We start from the raw sequence: 10,407 nt of genomic DNA, 5'->3' as shown, positions 1-10,407 counted from the left end.
AGAGGGAAAAAGGTCTATACAATTATGAGGGAATTATTAGAATCATGACTGGGCTTGCCACTGAAAATGGCCAACAATTATATTATATTGTGCAAAGAGGTATTGTAGATTATACCTTTTATATTTTACTCATAGATTATTTAATAAAAATCTAGCCAATAAAATTAAGTAGATGTAGGATTTGATCTTTATGTAGAGAAATCAATGATAGCATTGAGAGAGATTTTTGTCAAATTGTATCACAAACACTGCATTAATAGTCAGCGGGTGAGTGTGGTTTAGCTTAAGTGCTAAATTTGGTTGGTTCATGTGTGCCGTCTATCAGGTGATAGACAGCAGTGGCCGTGTTGTTGCGCAACACGCTTGTCATGGCGGAGGTATGTAGCGCATTGTAATTATATGCCTAGAGCATAATACATTTTTGGTAATACCAATAGAGATAGTAAAAACAAAAAATTCCTATCATTTATTCTCTAATTTGTCGTGTTGATTTGCTTCTCATTTAACTCAAAACTTGGAATAAGAATGTTTTGGTGATGGACTTCCATTTGATGAACTCAAACCACCTGTTTATTATTGTGCCTACAATGTCATACACAGCTGTCTATATCACATGACTGCTTGCCTAAAAACAACTTGTTTTATGCATGTTATTTTCCATGGTTAAATTTTTAAAACAATTTAATTCAAATTTCCCAGACTGGAAGTTTGTGTACATGTTACTAAGGGCCAAAAAATATAGATAATATTTCTTTGTTCGAATTTAACACTTGCTCAGAACACTGACTTTGTGTATCAAAATGTGCAAAATGGTTCTACACTCTAACTCAAAACAACAGCAAGAGCCCTTCTGAGTGTCAACTGTGAAGCTTACATAGGAACTCACTATTTATATTTTAAGTCATGAATATTATCCAAAGGTTAATTATTTTCCCCATGTGCATGCATTGGAAATAACTGAACAAAATCTTGTCTCAGCTTGACCCCTTGCAGAGGTTGTCAAATTTGCATTTTTAGCACATTCCTTTTATATATACGAGGGGTATCAAAAAGTTTTAGAAATCGCCCAGAAGTGAAAGAGCTATATTAATGAAATTTTGTCAGTGCAATGACTGGTCCTTATGTACACTATGGTGCAAAAAATGGTGATGAAATAAAAATTCCTTTTCCAAAAAGCAACAGTGACATATATCACAATCACCACCGAAGATAACTTTCATTTCATCATCAATTTTCTAGGCACTGCAACCCTTCAAAAGCAGGATCTTAATAATGCTGCTTGCCTCAATTTTCTCAATCTTGCAGTTTAATGCGCAGTAACTGGGGCAGTAGGTTATTGGCATCTAGTGCCACCTGTAAAAAAAGTAAACATATACCTATGAGACCATTTTTGGACCATAATGTACATAAGGACCAGTGATTGCACTGACAAAATTTCATTGATATAGCTCTTTCACTTCTGGGCGATTTCTAAAACTTTTTGATACCCCCTCGTATATAATCAGAATAATAAGGGGAATTTTGTTTTAAATAAAAAATGTAATTCTTGTCCACGTAGCCTTTTAACTAAAAAAAATGCGTAGCACTTTGTGGGTTTTTAGCCAATGGAAGCTTAGACAAAACTTTTTAGCTGAGACAAACCTTTTTTGTTGTTTCCTAGTATTAAATGTGAAATGTTTAATATATGATGCACACTATTATTGCCTAGTGTTCTTGCACCCAACATATTTTTATAAATTATATATTCACTATCAGTACTACTTAATGTAACTTGTTCAGCATGAAGAGTAAAAGTTACTTCCTATATTTAAGGGCTCAGGTAGTAACTTTTTCATAGTATTTTTCTGGGACATGAGAGTACATCAGACACATCAAATTGCATTCTGAATACGAGGGATGTCCTCCAGATATCAAATAAGTTTGATTTTGTTTTTTTAATTTGCGATATACAAATTTTATGACAAATGATTAAAAAGTAATATTTTTGATATTTAAAGCCATAATGTACGATCTTATAGTTATGAAATTGGTTAAATTTTTTTAAACCTGATTTTTTGGCATATTTGTAATGTTTATACATGTCCCAACTTGCACCTATTGGAATCAGCCAAATTTGTTGTGTTTGTAGGTCAACAGAGCAAAGTTCAACGTAATACAAAGAATTATGACATTATGTCCTCCTATAGAACTGTGCGTTAAACGGCCAAAATAACCAGCAGGGTTTCTTTCACTTTAGCTTGTTATTTCAGCTCAAAATGGACAGAAACCCTTCCCGATTATTATTACTAGCATTATTTCAGCATTTTGAGTATACAATAACAAATATAAAATTTGATGGAAATCATACATTAAGGCTTTAACTGTCCTTGAAGTAAACTTTATAATCAAATGATATGTACTTAAAGTGTATGTAACTGGGAGGAAAAGCCGACGATCATTTAAAAATGTTGACCTTTTGTATTTAAGATACACATTTTCCCCCCAAAGACCTAAAATATTTCGTGGAACAACCATTGATTGTTGCAAAGTAAAATGTATGTATATAAAAACATTGAACTATATGTATATACAGGCTCATGTTGACTTGGTGTTGGGACTCTCTTTATTGAACACTACTAAGCTAAAATATATTAGCATGTAAGATATGGATGCAGTGACTGCCACTTATTCTTTGGGGTCACTTGTTTCGCAAAAAAGTCTTGATTGGTGTGTAGGTATCAACCTGTGTGGTGGGCAAGGCTAGAAATATGAGCAAATTCTTTTGTCTAAGATTTTGGTACAAATGTATTAGGAGAAACATTTTGTCCTCAGAATAAGAAACGTATAAGAAAATAATGGGAAATTTAGTATTTTGTGCCTGGTTGTGGTTAATTTTATAACTTGAAAATTAATTGTGAGTTTCCTGTCGCCTGTGTGCATCACCTTTTTATGCCATGTCAGAAAGTCATTTTGCAAGAATAATTCATTATTTGACATGTAGTTTATTGAAGAATTGGAGAATTTCAGACTTTTTTCTACTTTTGACAATCTCTTAATTGTAAACTAATACCTCTGCAAACAATGCATAGGGTTCATTATTATAATAACTAGTAAACATCTCAAAACTAACCCCCCGGGTGATTGTATTACAAATCTGTAAAATGCGTTGGAAGCAGAATTTACTTCTGCACATTTTGACACCTCATTTGTAGCAATTGACTAAATATTGACGTCACAACATACATTTAAATCAATGTAACCCAAGATTTGAAAGTTGCAGTGAATTCTATTGATTTTGCATTCAGTGTAATGGAAGGAAATCTGTGTAATGATATCTGAGTGTTTTTGTATTGTAAAAATTTGTGTAAGTGCAACTTTCAAATCTGGACCTCACTACATTAAATTTACCGGTGTTTTATTGTTTTCTGGGCTATCGTATCAAATGAGGTGTCTAAATGCGCAGAAATAAATTCTGCTTCCAACGCATTTTACAGATTTGTAATACAATAGCACCGTTTTGAATAATGGCCGTTATTTAAGGGGGGTTAGTTACTTTTTTTGAGATGTTTATAATATATTGACCCAACATTTTCTTGCCTTTGTTGTTTTGTTGGTTAACATTAAAAAGTCTGATATTTGTCAAATAATTAATGTTAAAAAATAATGAATGAGTTGCTTCATCACTCGGTGCTGGAAACTCGCAATCAACTTTCAAGGGACTTTCAAGGGACTTGTTCGACAATAATGCTTTTAAGTTAGGCAGGTGGAATAACAGGGCTGTAGATAGCTACCTGTTCACAGGGCTGTACATTAAGTTTCTTTCACACTAACCTTTTGACTCAGTAATTAACATAAAAAGCCCGGCACCCCAACTCAACACAAAATTTGACAACCATGAGAGTTACCAAATTGCGCGGAAAAGGGGTTATTTTTTTACCAGTAGCAAGGACCTCGAAATTGGCAAAATAGGGGGTATTTAATATGCACTGTCCGTGAAATTTGACAGTGAAATCAGCAAAATTGGGGTATTTAATTTGCACTCTCCGTGAAATTTGGATAAAAGGGGTACTTGGGAAAATCTAGAAATTTTATGTCAATATTTAGTGTCATTGATAAGGGGTGTTTGAAATTCTAGTCATTGAAAATCACAAAAAGGGGTTGTTTTTGGCCAAATTTTGTCCTCGATTTTGCATGAAAAAGGGGGGTAAATTTAATGAAAAATCATTGCAAAAGGGGGTTTTTGAAAGATTTGGTAACTCTCATGGTTGTCAACTTTTGTGTTGAGTTGGGGGCTGGGATAAAAAGCTACCAGTGGATCTACAAAGATTATTAGGTCTTATATTGGTACAGGCCAGGTTAAGTGTTTTTGAAAATTCAGTTAAAATCAATACACCTGTATGGAAGACATGGCCTTAATCTTCCACACAGAGTGTATGAATGGGCAACCCCATTTGAGATCTACACTCCCTGTGTGGGAGATTATATATGATCATGTCTTCCATATGGGATGGGCAGTGGCGGCGCCAGGAATTTTTTTCCGGGGGCATTGAGGGGAAAAGTGAATTTCAGAGGGGGGGCAAAATCAAAAAATTACTGCAAAAGGTGAAATTTTCGTAATTTTGGATTTTTACTGGGGGGGGGCAACAGGGGGGACAAGAGTTCTTACTGGGTGGGCATTTGCCCCCTCATGCCACCCGTGGTGCCGCCACTGCATATGGGGTGTATGTATTTTGCCTATCACAGGTGGGTTAAGATGCACTGCCTGTGACTTGTAGGCAGTGTCCAGTTTTAAATCTCGTTCATAGGCCTGTATTCTTTCAAGTATGTGCAATAAAAGAATTTTAAATAGTATTAAAATACTCTCATCACTTGTAATAGTTTTCGAACTTGTTGTTATTGAATTGTTTTGAAGTAAATGTAAAGGTTCATGCCTGATACAGGCATGAAGAGACTTATGGGACTAGGCTCCTCCGTGAAAAAGGGGCTGTGCAATAATTATGTGTACCCCCGGGGTGGTGAATTCTCAAAGTGGTCTGCCAAAAATCGCTTGGCCCCCTTTGGCCATGCCAAAAAATCTTTTCCTTCCATTTTGATGTGCCAAAAAACATTTACCCCCCTCTTGATGTGCAAAAAAAAAATCTTTGCCCCTCATTTATACTAAGATTTTAGGGATCCTGATTTTAAAACCTTAAATTGTCTTATCATATAGACGAATCCAACGAGCCAAGTCATGGTCAGGATTTGGTCGGCCATTACTGGGTCCCCCGCAGCACCAAAATGGTGTTGTGACTGCCCAATTGGGTGGATTAAAGCCGCTTAAAATTTGATGTTAGATTCTTTTGTGTTGTAAACTGTCATCATTCTTTTGTCTACGCTTAAGACGGGTGATAGAATGCAGTTTAAAATACCCTGCAAGGCCGCATCATTTCATAATTTTAGGTGAGATGGAGGCAATGGGGACCCAGCTATGGCTGCCATTGAGGTTTAGGAATGTGTGAAATTGGATTTGTCTACGCTGCGAGCACAGTGAGCAGGAAATTTTAGCATATATTTGAAAGTGTTCCTAATGTTTTCCTATACCTTTTTAAGGTGTAAATATAGAAACGGTACCCAAAATATATGTGCCAAAAAATCGCTTGCCCCTCCCCTTTCGACCTGCCAAAATTGCTTGACCCCCCCCTTTGACCTGCCAAAAATGCTTGCCTCCCTTTGGCCTGCCAAAAAATCTTTGCCCCCCCCCTATAATTCACCACCCCAGGGGTACACATAAATGTCATGTGATGTGGGGTGTACAGGCTGTAACAAAATGATTGGTACACATAAATGTTTATGTTTATTGAAATGTCTGCCTCTTCCAAATGCAACACTGGACACTCTTGAAATGTTCACAATGTATAGTTTATGACATGTTATACAATTAATCTACAAATAGTTTGGATCTTATGTTCAATAATCAATGAAAACTAATGTGTATTCATACACTCCTATATCTATATCTAAGCAGCCAATCAGAAAAGCTGTTAGAAAAGTATGAAACATGCATTGATTGTGTATATTGTGCACTCCGCGTACTACGCAGTGTTTCGCGCGCGTTCGCGTCGCATAGGATTGGTTCATTTTTCGGGCGGGTTGATGCATTTATATTTGGTTGTTTTCCAACATTTTTAGTGATAATTTGTTATATAAAAAAAAGTAAAAATGACGCGTTTTTTTCTTCTAGTGTATGAAATAGATTAATAAACTTGTATTACTTATTGTTGATGCGTCTAATGCAATCCCCCCTTCGGGGCTCGTGCATTAGACGCATCAACATCAGCGCGCATGCATTATTTTGTCTAATTTCTCTCCCAATAAGTAATACACGTTCATTAACCTATAATCAATCATTTTGCTACAGCTTGTATGCCCCGTGACACCCTCAGGCAAGAGCTACAAACCCATCCGCATCCAAACACAACTGTATCACACACAATCAACTTTATACTCCTAAATGATACAGTACATGCAAAAGCTACCCTAAATGGCTTATACACTAAGCCAAATAATTTTTCACAAGGTCATAACTTAAAATACTCTCTATCAAAATTAACCAAAATTACACACAAGATTGCCTCAATACTCGACTCTAAACACATGTCAGTAACTATGCAGTTGTCCAACTGACACAACAGCAAAATGCACTGACATGCAACACCTTCTTGGACCACATTCACAGCGCAACAGAGTTCTTTGGCTGAGTTCCAATTATTCGCCTGTGAATGTGATCCCGGAAGCTGTTCCGTGTCAGTGCATTTTACTGTTGTGTCAGTTGGACAACTGCTTGGTTACTGACATGTGTTTAGAGTAGAGTATTGAAGTAATCCTGTGTGTAATTTTTGTTCATGTACAGGCGAATAATTGGAACCCAGCCAAAGAAATCTGTTGCGCTGTGAATGTGGTACAGGAAGGTGTTGCATGTCAGTGCATTTTGCTGTTGTGTCAGTTGGATAACTGTTTGGTTACTGACAGTGTTTAGAGTAGAGTATTGAAGTAATTCTGTGTGCAATTTTTGTTCATTTTTATGGAGTGGATTTTAAGATATGACCTTGTGAAACATTATAAGTTTCTTTTTTGGCTTAGTGTAGATAATAACAGGCTCTTGAAATCTTTCAATATCCTCCTGCAGAAGACAAACCATGATAAGGCATAAAACACAACTTTTCTTACACCAAACATTAATTGAGACTTGATTTCACCATTCATTTTCAACTTCCATGTCAACCAACAAAATAATCAATGCTAAACATTTATGGATGTGGCTATTAATGTCCTCTATAAGGTGTTACCTTCCAAAAAAATATCGCTTTTTTCAAAAAAGATGTCGATGCCACCTTGTGGTGGAAATAGACCCATTTTTGGTGTTTTGTGCATAGCAAAACATTAAGGTTCGCCACTCCTCCCTCAAAACATGTTCATTACCTTTCAAGCATTAGGGGTTTGAACCACCTTATATTTAAATATATATCACGGTACCCCCTGGAAGGGGCACAGGTCTGGTTTTGTATTTAAGGGTCAAAATTGGGGAAAGCAGTTTGAGTGAAAATGATGGGTACTGGCAAAACCCTAGCTAAGACCCTGTACCGTGTCGTTAATAATAATATTGATGTACAACAGTGGACAAATGGGATATCACAATGTGCGTTGATAAACCATCTTTCTTTCAATGTTAAAATATTGTGAATACGATTAATACTTCTGAAGCTATATGCACATTTATAATGGATGTGTTAGGAGGCCTTTACAGTGCATTCTGGAGACTTGTTAATTTAATATTATCCTTTTATAAATGCAACATAGTTATACTAACCTAAAGATAGCTATGCGACTTTGAACAATGATTAATCAAGAAAACACACAAGACAACATTGATGTCATATTACGAGTTTTAATTCACCTCTTCATAAAATTGAAAAGATATCACTGATGTTTAAATAGAACTGTACAATGTACATTGTGTATAATTGCTTAATGATTATATTACTGACAGTAGTAATATGATATGCTTTAATAATCCCAGGCCTGATTTTTAAAAGATGACTAATTAATGCAATGTTAATTGCCCTACAAGTTGACTCATTCGTGTCATTAGGTAAGAAACTTACCAACTGGTCACTTTAAAAGCATTTATACATAGGATATTGATACCAAACTTATTTTTGAAAACAAATACCTCACTCCATACTAGGAAGAAAAAAAAGTTTGGTTACAGAGGCCTAGAAAGCGTGATGATGGTTACCCAAACTTGCTACATGCATGTGCCGGGGCTATGTGTTTTGTTAGTCAGTACCGTGCGTCGTTTGAAAAACAAACAGGCTTGAATTGCTATAGTATAATAGTGCATGCCATAGAGTTAGAGAATAAACGATAGGAATTTTTATTTTGCCTATCCTCTACCGTGTGATAGACGACAGGCAGGTCCAATATTTTGAGTAGTGGATGCCGACGATAAAAATATTGGACCTGCCTGGCGTCTATCATAGGTAGAGGATAGGCAAAATAAAAATTCCTATCGTTTATTCTCATTCTTAGTCAGTTAAATATTATTTTAATAACTATAAACAATTTTTAAAGCAAAAACTAAGTTACCGTCATAAAATTCCCCTCATTATAAAATGAACGAAACTTGTTTACAACTTCACGTATTCTGTTGCGTAGTACTGCTAGCGCTGCTCGCAGATTCCGCACTAGTCTCACGCATCCAGCGCGATACATACGCAACACTCTACACGCGTGCAGTTACGATTATCAAGACGCATGATGACGTGGGGTCGTCTACGGCCTGATAGACGGCACCCGAAATCATGCGATTGTCCAATCAGAAATGTGTCTACGAACTAGACCACTCCCACTGACTAAGAATGCACTGTTGTGTACATGTATACTGCGCCAGACACTTGGAAAATAATCATAATTTCAAAACTGAACCATATCGGGGTAACTTTGTTTTTTAATAAATGCACTATCTAATCCGGTATATTATGACACCACATTGAATCCAATGAAGCAAAGTTACAAGCATTTGATTAGACGAAGGTCCAGTTTTAAAAGTGACAAACTGGCCTATTCAAAACTCCACAGACTAGACATCTGGTTTGAGTGGTGAATGGCTAATTTGTGTGTGCCTTTAATTGAAAACAAAACGAACAAAAGAAAACTGAAACAAAAGAGCTGACAAATAAAATTATGAAAAGTACAGAGAAGTAAATACTGAAATAAAAACTGCTTTTAATAACGCTTCATTAAAGAAACTGTGTTGTCTCTTTGTTGCGCTTGTAGGAAACTTTTTGCGCCTTGTATAGGCCAGTTTGTCACTTTTAAAACTAGACCTTCATCTATTCAATTGCTTGTAACTTTACGTCTTGAGGTCACATTGGATTCAATGTGGTATCATAATGTGCAGGATTAAATAGCGCGTCTATTGAAAAAAACAAATATACTCCAATATGGTTCAGTTTTGAAATTGTGATTATTTTTTCAAGTGTAAGGATACTTTTTTGGCGCAGTATACTACACTACCGGGTATACTTCTTATTAAATTCACAGCCCCAAACAAACATCTAACGCATTGATTGTAAAAACATTTTAACCCCAAGATCTCCTACACTTTTCAGACCAGACTGACATCCATTACAATGTGGCTCTGCAGTAAAGAACCACCAAGACCGTTCAAGTGCTTGTCCCCAATTTTCAGTTTGTAATAAATCCAATTTATCATTGTTTTATTCCTAGATTTATAACAAGTACTGATGAATTGATTGCCCTGGACCTGGACTGTATTCCTAAAGCTCAAAGGTTACATTGCAGGGCTACACCTTTCTGAATCACATCCTACAGCAATGTTTTTTTAGCATATCAAAAACACCATTCATTAATTCGTGGTAGATACTAAAAAATACTTTCAATTTAGTGATACCAATTCATTTTCTTGCAGCTCCATAGATTTCTATGTCTGCACCTACCTGGATCCAGGCTTGCTGTCCAGATTACTCAAATTATGAAAACTGGTTTACAGTTGTATAATTGGATAATATCTATCCTTGAAAAAAATTGCATTAACAAGATGAAGTAATAATGTTAAAATCGGCATAATTCTGCATAATTAATTATTACTTGTTGAGAGAGAGAGAGAGAAATTGGCCAATCAATACATGTGTGCTGAGATGTTGATGTGTCTAATGCACAAATCCTGCAGGGGCGCCAAATACCAACTTTGAGCACAAGTGCACAGCTGATTTGTCCAATATGCAGAGCAATAAGTAATACAGTTTTAAAGGTAGGTGACCCGATTGACAGCCTCATCCCCCCACTTAATGTTTCAGTATGTGTACTCTATACACTGTCGCAAGCTATCGGCCTATCAGGTGCACGTGCACTGCATGACAACATGAT

Source organism: Amphiura filiformis, unplaced genomic scaffold (genome assembly GCF_039555335.1).
Source record: "Amphiura filiformis unplaced genomic scaffold, Afil_fr2py scaffold_65, whole genome shotgun sequence".
Lineage (NCBI taxonomy): Eukaryota > Metazoa > Echinodermata > Ophiuroidea > Amphilepidida > Amphiuridae > Amphiura > Amphiura filiformis.
Note: the sequence above shows the minus strand (reverse complement) of the source record.